The sequence below is a fragment of the Sciurus carolinensis genome (genome assembly GCF_902686445.1).
Source record: "Sciurus carolinensis chromosome 14 unlocalized genomic scaffold, mSciCar1.2 scaffold_115_arrow_ctg1, whole genome shotgun sequence".
Classification (NCBI taxonomy): Eukaryota; Metazoa; Chordata; class Mammalia; order Rodentia; family Sciuridae; genus Sciurus; species Sciurus carolinensis.
Window position 1 is genome coordinate 2083312 of NW_025920107.1, and position 17759 is coordinate 2101070.

The following is a 17759-nucleotide window of genomic DNA, read 5'->3' on the forward strand; positions in this document are numbered from 1 at the left end:
CTCTGGGTATTATACCTTGTCATTGGCTTTTTTCTGTTTCCAAGCTGCTGTGAGCTGCGCAGCTTTGCTCTGCTTTCCCATGTTTTCCTCCCTCTCCTCCCACAGGTCTAGAAGCACTGGAGCCAAATAACCATGATCTGAAATCTCTCAACCGTGTGGAAATTAATGATTCCTCCTTTAAGTCTTATTTTTTTCCTGGTACTGGGCAATATTGGGTTAAATCAAAACTAAAGGGAAAACAATCTTATGAAAATGTTTCTTTTTCTTCCAAATCAGAGATGGATGAGATGGCACAAAAAACTGAAGAAAGTAGGAGAAGAAAGCTTTTTTCTTTTGGGGGAAGAAGCCAAAAGAAATATACATGAAATAATACAGAACTTATTATTCTTAATGTTTCTGTGTCATGTAGAGCTTAGAGAGCTGAAAACACTTCAGCCACATGTAGCACAATACTGGTGCACTGCCATTGTCCCTGGCACCACAGAACACAACTTCAGGAACCCTCAGGGAGACCCACTTGGTAAACACACCTATTTTACTTCTTTATCTTCCTGTTTCACCTTACTGCTCTATGGTGGTTTTTGGAATCAACTCCCAATAAAATTTATGCATCCCTTTTATTTATTTACTTTGGTCTAGGGATTGAACCAGAGGTGCTTGACATTTGTTACGCCACCTGCAATTCTCCTTAGTAGTTGACAAGGATTCTGCTGAGTAATGAAGGTGTTTGCAAAGTCTCATTTTATTGGGAATTCAGTTGTGGATTTTCCTTCCTTGTTTGCTTAATATGTGTAATATTTTATGGTTTTCCCTGAAAACAGGGGTCTTAACAGAACCAGGGTTAAAACATAAAAAACAGACTTCTAATGGAACAGTGATTTCAGATTTAGTCATTTGTAATAAAACTTTGAGTAACCAATTTTATGAGAAACTACAAAAATAGATTATAGCTGCCAATCCCCTGTTGACTACTCTCAGATGACCTGAAGTATGTAGGCAAATAACTCCAACCCCATCAGGAATGATTAACAAGAACAGAAGAAATAAAGAAAATAGAGTTCCTACAGAAAAAACACCTTATGAAAATGCTTATTTGATTAATGGAAAGCCATGACATCCTTACAGATGGATGCCTCTTAAGCCCCTGGATTTAGACCCTCCTTTATCTCCCACAGGATATTTAGATGTAAAATCAGGACATGTATAATCTGGTTTTAAAGTATACATACAAGAGTACAAGATATTCCATTTCTTAAAGATTAGGATTTACTAAGTGCTGTAAATATTATTGGCCACCTATCCCCAGAGAAAAAGTTCCTCAATGTTACATTCACCCAGTAGAAGATGATGTCATATTAATGCTAGCTTAAACTGTCTAGCACTTATTAACCACAGCAGTAGCCACACAACTGACATTTACTCAACCCTGCTGAACTTGCTTTAACCTTTATGATTACTTAAGCAAATTAATGTGTCCTTTTGTTTAGTTATAGGTTATCATGATAAACAATTACTAAAATAATTAGAATACTTCATTGCCTGGTCTAGTAATGATTATACAAGATATTTTTGTTATTTTTCCTTGTGATCTTTTTCTGTTCTGGAAAACATGTGTAACTGTCAACCTTTTAATGTAAAAAAGCTGGCTGGGAAAAATTAAATTTAGAACTTAACATCCATTCCTTGAGTTTATGTTGCTTTGTTCTCCACCTTGCAGCCACCTACTCCATCACCTGTGACCACTATGACCCCTGTTAGGACTGGACCCCAGAAGACATTGAACTTAATCACTTGTCCTATTTTATTATTATTATATTATTATTATTATTATTATATATTATTATCATTATTTTAAATTTTGAGACAGGTTTGACTAAGTTGCTGAGGATCTCACTAAATTGCTGAGACTAGCTTTGAATCTGCAATCCTATTCTCCTGAGCTGGGATTACATGTGTGCACCACCATGCCCAGCCATATTCCCCTTTTATGCATCTGGTTCTGGGAAAACCTAAGTTGAGAAAGTAACTGGCTTGTTAGAAATTACTCAGAAAGGCAGGTTAGTGTGTATGCCTTTAAACTCCAGAGGTTGAGGCAGGAGGGTCTTGTACAAGTTCCAGGTCAGACCAAGAAACTTAGTGAAACCCTGTCTTAAAATAAAATGATCAGGCTGGGGATGTGGCTCAGCAGTAAGGCATACCTGGGTTCAATCCTCAGTACAATAATAAAAGATAGAAAAGGAAAACAAAAGAAAAGGAAATTACTCATGACAGTCCTTACTCACATGGGGGAGTAGGGATCTTAAGGTACCTGACTTCCCACTACACTGGTGGGTAGAATCCTTGTCTGATCTCCCTCTCTCCTTTTTTATGCATGTATGTGTTTTGTATGTGTGTGTGTATTTTTATGTGATGTTGAGCATCAAACACCGTTCCTCACACATGCAAGTCATCCGTCTATCCCTGAGCTACAGCCCTAGCCCTCTCATTTCCATTTTTCTGTTTTAAAGTCCTGAGGATTGAGCCCAGGGATGCTTTACCACTGAGTAACAGCCTAGTTCTGTTTATTTTTCATTTTGAAGCAGGGTTTTGTTAAGTTGCCACGACTGGCCTTGATTCTCTGTAAGGGTCCTTGTAGTCAGGTGCCTGATTTGACTCTTGAACTTTTTCTTAGGAAATATAATTCCCAGGAGCCATACAGCAATCTCAGAGATATTCAAATAAACAACTTAGATTCCATACTGATTATGTTTTCAAACATGCTCACACATCTTGAACACATTAGGTGGTGAATTAGGCAGACTAAATTTTAGTCACATAAAGAAGCCCCAAATGACTAGTTTCTTCCAGATCTACATAGCATATTATTAGCATTAACATATTATCACCATTTAATGATGATAATGTTTTGGCAAATAAAATTTTAATTTAGAGTTTTATGATCCAGTGACTCATTACTTGCCTTTCTTGAAACATGGAAGAAAGACATTTCCATCTAACTCTAAATCATATTATGAAACTGGTTTTCTCCATCATCAACTTTAGTGGAAATTCTCTTAATTTGGAATTGACATAACAAGGTGGATTAAATCAAGCATAGTGGCCTATATCTAAAATAGTGCATTTCTTGGATTACAAAGAATATTATAATTGATATGTAAAACACACACACACACACATATAGTCATTTTGCTGCTGTATGTTACTGGAGATTGAACTCAGGTGCTTTACCACTAGAATACATTCCCACACCTTTATTGTATTTTTTAAAAAAAATTTGAAACAGGATTTCACTAAATTGCCAAGGCTGGCCTCAAAAAAGAAAGAGAGAAAGAAAGAGAGAGAAAAGGAATTACTCAGGTTTACATGCAGGTCTGAGCTTAAAGTGGGAATCTTACTGTGCCTGTGTTTCCACCACTTTTCACTATTGACAGAAGAGTGGAAACATTCACAGAACAATCACTTCCTCTCCTCCTCCTCTTCCTCCTCTTTTTTTCTGTCTTGCAGGTCGAACACAGGTTGCTTCACCACTGAACTACATCCATTCCTTTTATATATTTCATTTTGAGACAGGGTAAAGAAGAGTTGCCCAGATTGACCTCAAACTTGCCCAGTCTGGCTTTGGAATAGTGATCCTCTTGTCTCAGCCTCCAACTCATTTCTTTTCTTCAGGTACATGCATTTCACAAGGCCCTTGCCTCTGACTTACTGACAAATGAAGTAGGACTAGTAGACAGAGTGTCTATCTTTCCCTGTCTTCCACATCATCATCTTACCTTTGAGAATACAAGGTGCATAGGTTGTCTCTGTGGTCTCTGCTTCTCAGCACACCTCCCTATGCTCTAAGCAAGTTCTGTTCACATGGAAAATGTGGGCTTTCAGGATCATCTGTCCTGGATAAAATGTGCTTCCACTGCCCTCATTTTGAGTCCCTTTGAGCTAGTGTGACTCTTCAGTGAACAGAAATGCCCATGTGCCTGCAAGGAATTGCCACATATCTGCACAGACACAGGCTCCATTGTACCACTGAACTTCAGAAAACAAGTTCAAACCCAAAACTTATTTCAAAATAGTCACAGCAGAAGATCAAAGCAACCAGTTCTCTCCCTCTTGAAAGCTGGGCCATGTGCAGCTGGACAGTATGCTTACCATAAAGGTAATTTTGCATCCATCCCACAAGACCTCTACCATCCTTCAAGATGTGGACCTCCCTCCACCATCTTCCTCACTCTATGCTTCCTTTTGACTGCTTTACCACAGTAGAACATTCCTCTTTTGTTCGGAGCAGATTCTTCTCTTCTCTCTTGTATAAGTGCCTAATTCAGTTTAAAGATTGAACTAAAATTGTGGTTCCACCCCAGAAATCACTTTTGGTTGATAGAGACAGATATTCTTCTTTTTTTCCAATAGCATTTGAAAACCATTTACAAGATGACCTTCCCACATATAGACTTGCATTGCATATTAGTCCTGTTAGTATTTTGTTTTTGTGGTGTAAGGGGTGGAAGGTGGAACCCAGGTCTTGAGTTTGCTAAGTAAATGCCCTGCCACTGAGCTGCACCCCAGCCTATGGGATGAATATATTACATTTTTATTCAGTGGTGAACATTTAGATAATTCTCACTTTTAGACTATCTGGATAACATTGCTGTGGACATTCGTGTTCAAGTTTTGTGGAGTCTTGTTTGTTTTCCTTTGGCATGTGCCCAGAAATGGAATTCCCATGACAGCTGTCCTTTTAATTGCCTGAGGAACTTCCCCACCATTTTACAACATGGAGGCACTCATTTTATATTCCCATGAACACTGTATGAGGGTTCATATTTCTTCACATTAAACTATGGTTTTAAATCACAAGAAGCACTAGTTTACATGCACATGAATTGTAATTTAGGATTTTTAATGTTCCCAGTACAAAGAAATGATGAACTTTGAGGTCACAGATACTTCAATTACCCTGATAGGATCAAGACACATAGTACATGTATTGAAATGCTACAATATATCCCATAAATATGTACAATTATTGCATGTCAATTAAAGTCACGAAAAATAACATGCCACATAGCCTTCCACCCTCAACGTACAAAATTGCAATCCTATGATCATTTAGCTCTAGTACTCCTGAACTTCCTCCTGTATTTTATTTATTATTTTATTTTTTGAAACTTGGGATTAGACTCAGGTGTTCTCTACCACTGAGCTACATCCCCAATCCATTTTTTTGAGACAGAGTCTTATAACTGTTCCACAAATACATTAAGAACAAATCTTGCCATGTTCTCTGTCATCCCCTTTTTCCCAAGTCCTCACAGTCTTCATTTTGATGCCTAAGAGGAAGGGAGATGGCTCCCTGAGTCCTCTCCTTAGAAGAGAGATTAATCCCACCTGTCTGAACTTGTTTATCTATGCCCCATTCCCTCCTTATGGATCCTTTCTTAAACACACCCACATCGGGTAGAAAGTCTGTATGTGACACTGTGGGACAAAATTACCTTGAGAGAACTTTGGTGACTCAGAGGAGAATAGGGTCTCAGAGGCAAGGTCAGGTTTCCAGTTCATTAGCACAAAGACAAGAGAGGACTTCCCCGCAGCTCAACTCCTTCCACATGACGCTGGTCAGACCAGAAATCACACCCAAGCTTGCAGGCTTCTCTGTAAGTGATGAACATTTTCTTCCATCACTTCCGTGGTATTTTTAAGATGAGATTTCTTTCTTCATTCATTGTGGGCTTGCCTGCCCTCTACTGGTCACTCTTGGATAGTGCATCACACAGGGCTCATTGGTCCCAGGAAGCTTCACTGGAAGCCTCTCATTGCTCTTAATGAAGCTGACCCTGCTGCATCCATCTCTAGGACTGATCTGTAGCGAACACAAAGCAACTCACTGGAGAGACTTTGCCAAGTGGGCAGTCCTCACCTCTGGGGGAGCCAGAGAGCGCCTGTGCCCTGACCAGGAGTTCTGAGTTCCCAGCCATGCTCCCGCCACAAGCATCGCCAGAACAAGTGGCCACTGATCACCCAAGAGCCAGCAATCTCGACCAGGCCACATAGAAGCCCACAGTTCACCACGGTTTAGAACGAGACCCTTCCGACACAGAGGCCATGGCTCCTGGATGGCTTTGCCTTCTGGGATGTCCTGGCTCAGCCACAGAGCTCTACGCAGCCCTGGGGCAGCACCTGGCCCTTACCGCCAGGGACCAAGAGGGACCAGCAGTTTCCTGTTGGGTGGTCCCTCCCTGTCTTCCCCTTACCCTTTGCCCTCCCATGCTCTGAAAATTATTCAAGAAGATAACAGTCACGTGCAAAAGTGAGGCTTCCTCTTCCTCAACCATGTGCAGAAGTTGCTATTGCACACTGGAAAGAGCGAAGGGTCACATGAGGTTTCTGGGTTGCACAGAACCAATGCAGTCCAGGGGACATGCGATGGATGACAGCTTACAGGCTGCCTTCCCGGGCATAGGAGGCCTGCCAATATCCCAGAGGAGGGAGTGCAGCCAGCTTGAAGAGCTGCACCAGCCTCTTGGACACAACCAGGTCCCTTCTCTCTGGGTCACCATGACCTTGACTTGGGGGACAGACTCTGTGTTGAGCAGCAGTGCTCTCCTTGACTTCCTCTGGGACATAGAACAGGTCTGACCACTGATTTCTCCTCAGAACAGTGATGGTCAAGCCTACAGGACAGCACATCCAGAGGACTAGAGAGCGGCTGGGGTGTGCTCAGGGGTGGAGCATGCACCCAGAAAGGGAGGTGGGGGCTCCTCCCCAGAACAGCCAGGGGCCACTTGCACTGTTAGGAGGGTCTTCACCCAAGGAGGGATGAGACCAGATGGGGGAGAAAGGGCAGAAGAAAGCCCCTGGGCTGCCCACCTGGATGCAGGTGCCACAGCCCAGCAGGGTCTCCCCAGACAAAAAGGCTTGGCTGGTGTGCAGTCCAGCTGTCCAGGATGCTAGCAAAGGGAACAGAGAGATCTGCAGCCTGTGACTGTGGAGGCCTCCTTCACCATTCTCTGCAGGGAGCAACCCCAATATTCTGGCCACTGGGGGAAAGCACACACATGCATGGTGTGTCAGCATGGGCTTGGGCCTTAAAAAAGGAGGCCTGGCCATGTGCAAGGACCTGAGTGGACCTTGGGACATGACCCTAGGGAGATAAGGCAGACACAGAGGCACTGTCTGGCCACCCTGCAGACCTGGAGTCCAGAAAAGATGAGTGTAAAAGTGGACAGAGCAAGAGGGAAGGAGGGGGCATGAGTAACAGGTTGGGGCTAGAGGGGACAGGAGGGGCAGGAGAGGACAGGAGGAACAAGAGGGACTGGAAGGACAAACGGGAGCAGGAGGGGACAGGAGAGACAAGAGGGACAGGAGGAGACAGGAAAAACAGGAGGGACAAAAGGGGAGGAGGGAGCAGGAGGGGACAGGATGGACAGGAGGGGCAGGAGTGACTGGAAGGGACAGGGGGCAAGAGGGGCTGGAGGGGACAGGAAGGCATTCCCAGAGGGCAGTGTTCTTGGAAGGCAGTTGAACATGCTGTGCACCTCCTCCCTGGCTGGTGGCACTCTGGGGCTCTGGAGGAGTGAATCCAGGTCTCCCCACAATGATACAGAGGAGGTGACCCCAGGAGCTGGCATGTGCCCATGACCTGAGAGCAGCACCAGTTCCCAGACTGCATGTTCCTGGGACCCAGTCACACATACATACATGCTCACAGATTTGATCTCTCAGTCCTACCTCAATGGAACTGGAGAAATGTGAACAGGAAAGGGTAAAACATTACAAATCTGGTGGAAATTATAGATCATCATTCAATAGCTTAAAGCCCAGACAGGAGAAGCAGAAGTGTCCAGAGTTGCTCAGATCCAGTGATAATGAGAAAGACCTTACAACAGCTAGGGGGGAAATCATCACAGGCAGAACCATACAGAATAATCACTGCAGGCATCTGGATGTAGGCAGCAGGGTAATGGAGCCAAATCAATGCTAAATTAATACTAAAATCAGCAAAGAAAGCACTCTCAACCCAGAATTGTACACACAGCAAATGTGTCTTTTTTGTTGAAGAAAAGAGCAAAACACAGAAGTTTTAGACGCAAGAGTTGAAAGAATCCATCACAAGAGAAGCTGCACTACAAGGAACATTAATGTAGTCATAGAGGCAGGAGGAAGTAATAAAAACCAGAAAGAAAAATAAATGAAGAAAATCAGAAAAGCAATAGAGAAAATTAATGAAACCAAAAGCTGGTTCTTGGAGAAAATTAAAAAAGGAAAGAAAGAAGGCACAAATTTCCAGGATCAGGAATGAGTTAGCTGACAGCACCACTGATTTCATAAACACTAAGATAATGAGTGTTTAACTAATGATATTCCCACAACAGATCATCATTTCTGTGTCCATCACATCTGTGGTGACATCACCTAACTTACTGTCTTTAATGCAGACACATGATAATCTATGTGGAAATTCTGCTGAAACCTACCAAAAATGTTGCTAGACTTGCACAAGATGAAGGATTCAAAAATTGATGTGCATAAAAGAAACTGTATTTCTGTACATTCAGAACAAACAACTGGAGACTGAAATTTAAAATATGCCAGTTATAATAACACCTAAAATCATGCAGTGGGAATAAATCTGACCCTCACATGGGTGTACTACTTTCTGAAAACTGAAACACACCATGGACAGGAAAGAACAGGGACCCAGTGACAGGTAGGCCACCTTCCTAGGTCAGAAGACAGGATGTTGTAGCTATTCCCAAATTCATGTAGGGATTCAGGGCAATCTCAAGGAAATTGCTAGGTTTTACTTCTTTGCAGAAACTGGGAAATGGATTCTAAAATCTGTACAGAAATACTGAGGACCCATAATTAGCAAAACCACATGGAGAGGAAGTAATTAATAGGTTGACCCCAGATCACATCAGGACTTACTGTGCTGTCAGTCACCAGGACAGCAGTGTTCGGACTGGGATAGAAAGAGAGGAGGAGCAGGAGTGTCCATGGCTGACCTCAAACACAGGGACAACTGAATCTCACCACATGTAGACACAGGCATGGGCTCACATTCCTGTGCATAAGTGGACAAAGGCCTGGCCTCCACCTCGAGGGTGAAGTCAAAATGTGCCAAGGTTTAAATGTAAAGCCCAAACTACAAAATTTTTCTAGAACAAAAGAGAAAATGTTTGTGACCAAGGTCAGACAAAGTTTTCTTAGAATGTCACTTGATGTTCAACCCAATTTTGTACAGTCAAAATATGTGCACTTATTGTATGTCCATGACAAACTAATAAAGAGTTTAAAAATCACCCGCAAGAACAGGGTAAGTACATAGGATCTACTCATGACTTATAAACAATTAAATGAAACAGACCACAGAAACCATGCTCCTGCAGTGACTCTGCTGGTTGAGCCACCTGTGCCTTCACTCACCTCATCCCTCCTAGCTCATCTGACCCCTTTCCTCTGCTCTCCCTGCTATAACCCTACAAGCCTGTGGTTCAGTGTACATTCCAGGTTCCTCTGAGCCCACAGTCCCTTTACTCTGCATTTTCAAAACTTGGAGCTCCTGCAAGCATCCCTCCCTGTCCCAGCCTGCCACTGGGCACCTTGTCTGGTGATTCCTCAGAGTCCATTACTGGGCATCCCACGGCACCCCCTCCTGCTAGGATGTAGAGGATGTGAGGGGTGATCCCCAAACCCAAGGTCAAGAGCTCAAGGAGGAAGGGAGACACTTGACTGAATTTAGTACTACCTGCCCAGCCCCTGATCAGAGCCTCAGACATAAGCAGAGCTCAGATGTTCTGGGAATAAATCAATGCTCAACTTTATGCTGAAGGTCAGTTTGCCCTCTTCAAACCCAGAGTGTACTTCAAACAGTCACAGAAACCAGACCCACAGTACCAAAAAGAATACTTGAGAGCCCCTCATTTTATGGGACAAACAGAACAAAATAAAACTGAGGCCTAAAGACAGGTGCTGGATTCGAGGTCCTGGACCAAACTGGAATGGGAAACAGGTTCCCAGTCCTGGTCCTGCCTCTTCCCCACACCTGACCATGTTTTCTCAAACAGCAGCAGAATCTCACAGTTCCCAGAAAGGGTCTCAGCCCGGTTCCTGTCCAGACAGCAGGAGGATGCCACATCTATGGCCATGGAAGGCCACTGCTTGGGATGTCCTCTCCTGGGACTTTGCCACTCAGACCTCCTGCCCACAGGGCTCAGGAGGAGGGCTCTGGTGGCCAACTCAGGCTGTGGAGTGAGAGAGAAGAGAGGGACCTTGCCTTGAAGAAGGAAAGAGGGATCTTAAAAAAACTGAAGTCCAGGAGAGAGGTTAAATGCCATTCCAGGTAGTACCTGCCTAGTCAGCCCAGGTGCCAGTGGACTGGGGTCAGGGTGTAAAGGGACAGCCAGGCAGGGAGCACTGAGAGGAAAGGGCTCAGCAGCAGAAAGAGGGAGAAAGGCCCTTGTCATTCCTCCATGAGAATCATTGTCCCCCAGGGCTGTGGGAGACTCACTGGGTACCTAGGCTTCTGGGAGACAGCCCTTGCCTCTGGCCCTGCCTCTTTGGCCACCATTAGAGAAAAGTGGAGTTGGGACAGTGTGTTTCCCTGGGTTTCCCAGGGCAACGCAAATGGTCCTAAGAAGGAATTAGATGCCAGAGGCTCCTAACCATTTGGGGAGCTTTTAAAAAATATTGCTGCTGCTCTGCCACTGACCAATTGCATCTGAATGGTAGATGGCAGGGGCAGCGCCTGGACCCTGATATTCCAAGTGTCTTAGTGTCTAAGCCAGGGAAGGTGGAGAACCCAGACAATCTGACTCTCTGAAACATCAGAGCAGAAAAGGGCTGGAGAAATTATGGGAGCTGGAATGGACCAAAGGATCTGACCAGAGCAATTTTAGGAGAGTAAAAGTTTATTTAAGAGCTCACTGTTTCAGTGGTTTCCACCCATAGACAACTAGGCCCATTCCCTAGGGCTTGAGGTGAGAGAGAACAACATGGTGGAAGAATGTGGCATAGGGAAGCAGTTCTCTTGATGATCAGGAAACAGAGAGAGGGACTCCACTGTCCAGATAAAAAATATGTACCCTAAAGACAAACCCTCAATGACTCACCTCCTCCAGTCATACATACCATATCAGCCTATTGCTACCACTCAGTTAATTCCTTCAGGGGATTAATTCACTGATTGGGTTAATGATCTTATAACCCAATCATTTCTCCACTAAATCATCTCATGTTTTTGCACACATGAGCTTTTGTGGAACACCACACATACAAACCATAACAACTCCCCTGTTCAAAACCAATCTCCAGCAGTCCTCATCGCCTTCCCTTCCCATGCACATACTGCTTCTAATAAACCTACCCACCTGCTCCATTCTGACACCACTCAGTGGCCAACATCAACTTTGTCTCCCTGCCTGGGTGTCTTTGGAATCAAGCCTGGGCTGTCTCCTGTACAGGGGACTCTGATCACTTCAAATACCTCCTTGTTTAAACTTTCTTGGACCCCCACTCGGGGACAACATTACCACCACCCCATGAGAGGACACCCTCAGGATCCCACTATAACCCGACTCTCATGCAGGGCTTCCACTTTAAAACTCCTCATGCTTCTCTTACTCCCTGCTAGGTCCCAACTGTTCTAAACCAGGCATTAAGGACTGAGTTCTCTTAGGAGCTGATAGACAATTGGAGATGTAGAATAAGCAGGTTTAGGCAACACAGTATAAAATCAGTGGGTACTTGGTAGAGATAGAATCTCTTCTTCTGAAGTAAAGGACTTGGGTTGCTGGAGGAGAGAGAATTAGAGCAATGGTCTGAGCATCCAGGGAATGCAAGTCAAGCATAATCACAAGCTGAACTAGAAAGGAGGTTCACATTCCTTAGATGGAAGGAATAAAAATTTCTTACCATAATCCCAGGACTGAAAAAAAATTTCTGATCTTGGAAGGCTTCAGTGGAAATAGGTGGACAGACCATTCAAAAAAGAAGACAAGTCACTTAGCTGGAGGCATGAGGTTGAATGAAAGCAGGTGATACACTTCTTTATAAATTGTGACTCCCTATGTGTTCTTATTGCCTCTCTACTTCAGATCATGAGTATCAGGAATGAGAGCAAACAGGAATCTTCTCTGGCCTCAGTCATTTAAGTGTAAGAAAAATAGCTGGTTACAAGTTCTGCAGTGTTTGGGATTGTTCCATAATGGAAAGCCCCTCTCATATATAAAACAGTAGAAAGAAAGCAAGCACTGAACCTGGATGAGATCAAAAGAGCAAGCTACTCAGATGGCACTAGACAGAGACTGTCTTTTGGTTCTAGAGAGAAGAACATTATTGGTGTTGCTCTGGAACACAGGAGGACTGTGTCTGTGTGCTGAGTGACTGAGAGGATCCATCCATGCTGCTGTGCCCAGCCCTACCCAGTCCTTCTGATTTGCATGTGCTCACAGCACAACCCACTGCACTGAGAACTTCTTAATAAGTTGCTAACACTGTGTGCAGGAGTCAGTCCCAGTCATGACACAGCATGGACATGATGGTCCCTGCTCAGCCCCTGGGGCAACTGCTGGTCTGCTTCCCAGGTAAAAAGGGACAATCCTGGTGATTCCTCAAGTAAATCCTCTTACAACACAATTAATTTTGTGAATATTTATTTTCATGTGTTCAAATTCAAGTGTCAGATGTGACATCAAGGAGTCTCCAAACTCCTTGTCCAAATCTCAAGGAGAAATAGTCACCATTACTTGCCAGGCCAGTCAGAGCATTGGCAATTAACTAAACCGGTACTAGCAAAGACCAGGACAAATGCCTAAGCTCCTTATCTATCATTCATTCAATTTTCAATCTGGGTTTCCTCAAGGTCCTGTGGCAGTGAATCTGGGACAGATTTCACTCTCACCATCAGCAGCCTGCAACCTGAAGTTGTTGCCACTTACAAATCTCAACAGGATTGCAGGTCCCCACCCACAGTGATATAAGCCATGACATAAACCTTCCAGGGAAGTAGAATTGTGACACTGATATTCTCCAGTTGCTTCTCCTGCTGCTTCCACCTCCTAAGAGCACTTTTAAGAGGCAGCCAGATGATGAAGTTCACTTGTAAGTTTTTTTACAAGGGCCCAGGGAGCGCCTCTTCACCCTCACTCTCCTTTTTTGTCCTCAGCTACAGGAGCAGCTGACAATGTCTTCCCTGGTTTAATAAATAACCTCAATCAATGTATATTGTGAGTTTGAGTTGTAGTGTCAGTTTGAATTCATATAGCAAAACAGAAGGCACCACAGATATTCCAGGTGGGGCCAGCTTTAATACATAGAATCGGAGTCTACATTATAGTCATAATCTGCCTTGGCAGGTCTGGTAGTCAGCATAGATGATATGAGAAACAGGGCATTTTCTGGATCCCCTAATGCACAGCTTGTCTGATACTGAAGACATGGACCTCCTAACTATGGGGTTAGTGAATGGGTAGGTCTTGTTTTTCAACTGTCTGCAGCATATAATCTGAAGATTTTGCATAATACTGCCTCTGTCGATGCATCTACCTACTGGGGCTGATGAATACTGACTTCTCCTTTTCAGATTTACAAATACTGGGGAAAGGACACAACTGAGCATGTTTCCAGGATATCACAGGTGTTTAAGAAATGTGCTTCTCAGAGACATAGTGAGTTGGAAACAGACGAGAGTGACCCTGCATGATTAATATTACTATACTCTCAGAATTTCACTAGAAATAGAGTAGAAAAATAATATGTAAAGATCTTATCTCCAGTGTTGTCAGCAGGTCTGGCATCACAGTGGAAATAATTGTTAAGTTACATAGTAAGCAGATAATGAGGAACTACATTAAACGTTAAGAAATAGACTATTAAAATTATTGAATAGACACATTCTCTAACTTTTTTGAGTATATGAATGCCTTTCAGAAGCTAGCATTGTTACCCACATTACAGGTAGGTTGTTAGAAAATAGCATCTGCATTTGATATCTACAATGAGCGACTACTTTTAAGGAGAAGCAGGGCATCAGAGCAAGGTTAGGGAGCTTCTTAAAAAATTTACTTTAGCCAAAGTGACCACAGTATTTATAATTGAGGAAATGTTTTCATCTCTTGAGCTAGGACATGACCAGAAAATACATTCTCATTCAGAGCTTTTCAAAATGCTTAAAATGTCCCCATAATTACACCATGAGAGACATGACTATAGTTTGAAAAGTTTACTCACCTCCTTCAACCCTCACCCACTCTATTGTCAACAGTGAGTTGAAGGTTTCAGGTGGAAAGCCTAAGTGGGTTCTGAAAGAGTCCAGGAGCACACATACCATCCCTGAGACCTGAGGGAAAAATGACCATGGGAAGTTCCAGAGACTAATGGCCCATGACTCACCTCTGTAGATAAAGCTGATCCCCAGGATGGGAAGGGCCAATTAAACTGTGTCCTTCCTACTGCATGATGATAATGACAGAGCAGATCTTCAAGCCAATCCAGAGCAAGGTCTGCCTGTATGTCTGAATGTGCATTGTGGCACTAAATATAGTTAGGAAAGGATGGAATTTTCTTCTTTAGGGAGGGAGTAAAAGAGGGAAATCCAGGGGGAAGGGGTGGGGTATACACACCTAGGCATTTGTTTCTAGTGATTTGTGACTGTGTTTATCATATTAGGTTCTACTTCAGGAAGGTTGTGTATATGCTTTATGTGGGAAAAGTGCCCTTGCAGAGTAAATGAAGACATTTAAATATTAGAGATTGTCCAGGTTTGCCCTGGATGCAGACTCAATTGTCCTCATTAGAAAGATAGACAATTAACATGGACAAAAGGACAAAGGAAAGGAAAGACAAGGGTGAGACTAGAGTCATGAGGATGTAGTCACCAGAGCTAGAGATGGAAGAGCAGACTGTCCCCTGTCACCTCTGTAGGAAGCCCTGCCCTAAAACACCTGGTGATGAATACTGGAACTTCTGTTCCCAATACTGTGGATGTTTATAGTACTGTTGTAAGCAACAAATTTCTGGTAAATTAGTAAATTAAATGTTGAGAACTTATACATGTGGGGCTCAGGGAAAATCCAGACTATGACTGTCAATCTCCTGCTTCAACCTTCCAATACTCCACATAAATGGGAAGTTGAAAGATTCTCTGGTAGGAAAAACAGAATTTAAACCCCTGAGTGTACTGAGGCACATGCTTTATGTAGAATAAATATTAATGGATGCTAGTTGAAAATGATACCTGAATACTTGGATCTCACATATTGTCCCCAGTCTGAAATATTTAAAGGTACTTTAGACAGAATGACGCTTGCTGCTGACCAGCTGGAGAAACGACATGTGCACTTCAGAAGCTCATGAAGCAGCTTCTGCTTTATTCGGAAAACACCCTCAATATATAAGCAGTCTCATGCATAAGCAATTGTAATCAGATATGTCTGTCCATCCAATCCTATTAAAGGTCAAGCAATCACGAGCTCAAGCATACGTGTAAGATATATCTGTCCATGCGCTAAGCAAAGTAGCTGAACTAATTATCATACAGTCAATTGTAAACGCTTCCTGTTTTTCTCAAGGCGCATTCAGCATACCCTTTGGCTCTCTGACAGTCACCATCTTGGGTGCATGTGGTGTAACCCTGGGCTCCGGGTCTTGCCCACCACATTTTCCCCCTTTCTGTTTATAAAAGAGACCGTGCCTGTCTTAGGTTTTCCAGGATGGAGCCACATCCTTACCCGTCATCGGACAATGAGGCTCTAGCCCTCATTTCCTGTCTTAGGTAAGTATGAGCTCCCCATGAATCTTACCCATCTTAGACTACCCATCCAGTATATTTAACAAGACTTGGGGGTATGAGCCAACATCAATTGTGATGAGAGCTTGGCGAATAATGGCTGTTTCTCTGCACCAATGTATACACATTTTGTATAAATACTATATGCACAGAACAGATACAACACATAATAAGCTTCCCCGGACAAAAACCCAAACCATTCTTTTCCCCATTGAACAGTGGACTGAAGAAATGTGGCCAATTGTTGTAAAAATAGGAGGATATAGAATAGAAGAGTTGGTAAGGGGTACTATCCCCCATAGTTCACGCGAGTCTCCTCCATTAACTTGGTGAGAAATTGCCAACACCATCAGCAGGAGAAGCCTCTTCATCTTCTTCCTGTTTTGGGGTCTCTGTTGAGGCCTTGACCAATCTCTCTGGCACCCAAATTGGTGATTGTGCGTCCTGTGGGAAAACACAGACAGATCCTCTGGTCCAGATTTACACCGGATCTGGGCCTTTCCATTGTCCCAATAGAATGTCCTTCCAGAACACTTGAGGTAGATGCTTTTTATTAGGCTCTGAATGATGGTCAGCAGCCAATTGGCCCTCAGAATTGAGATTTAAAAATTTTAAAATGAATAAGGGAACAGATAATTTGTCTTTGTGGATCTGTATGATGACCCTATTCCCCCTTTTTGTTTATAAAGCATGTTTTTAAGTGCTAAGTGGGCATGCTCAACAATGCTTTGTCCAGTAGGATTATAGGGAATTCCTGTGACATGTTGAATGCCAAAGGTGGAACAAAATTGTTTAAAGGCCTGGGATGTATATCTAGGAACATTATCTGTATTAATAAGTTATTGTTTCTGATCAGTAGTATATGGAGTAGTGATTGTTGAGGGATGTGATCCAAAGGTGGAAAGGGATACATTTAATGCCTTAAGGATTAATTCTGCCACAGATTCAGTAAACAAAGATAAGACCTTGTTAGGGGCATAATTCATGTGAACCCATAGAATAGGACCCTTTTGCCAAAACACTCCTGTGGGTAACTTATTTGTGACCAAGACAATGAATGATAAAGGCTTAGCTAGGTCAATATGATCAAGATGAACCTTTTCCATAGTTGTTTCAACAAGCTTGAGAGCTGTTCAAGCCTTAGGGGTAAACACCTGCTTAGAAAGGGGGTCAGAATCACCTTTAAGAATATCAAACAGGGGGCCCAAGCTTGAGGTGGGTAAATGAAGGTAAGGTCTAATCCAATTAATATCACCAAAAGTTTTTGAAAATCATTTAAAGTTCTAAGTTTGTCCACCTGAATGGTAATTTTTATGGGTTTAACCATAGTTGCATTTATGATAGATCCCAGGAAGTTTTTGGTGTCTGTCATTTGTACTTTATCAATGGCAATATGTAAGCTGCATATTTTCATTGACTTTAGTAAGGAATTATAACATTGCTCTGAGACAGGTTTTTCCTTATGAGCTAGCAAAACATCATCCATATAATGATAGATTAAAAGTTCAGGGTTTGCTAGGTGTATGGGTTCAATAGCCTTGCCTACATACATATGACACATAGTGGGGCTATTGGCAATGCCTTGTGGGAGGATTATCCATTCATATCTTTGATTAGGAGAGCTATTATTAAGTGAGGGCACAGTAAATGTGAACCTTTTGGTGTCTGAGGGATGAAACGGAATGGAAAAGAAGCAATCTCTATGTCAATTACAATGGAGGGCCAATTAACTGGGATAGTCGATAAAGTAGATAATTCTAATTGAATAGGTCCCATGGGCTCCATTATAGAATTTACTGCTCTTAGTTCATACAATAGCCTCCATTTTCCTGATTTCTTTTTTATTATGAATATTTGTGTGTTGAAATGAGAGGTGGATGATTTGATGTGTCCAGCCTCTAGTTGTTCTTTAACCAATTGCTGGGCCACTTCTAATTTGTCTTTTGAGAGGGGCCACTGAGGGACCCAGACA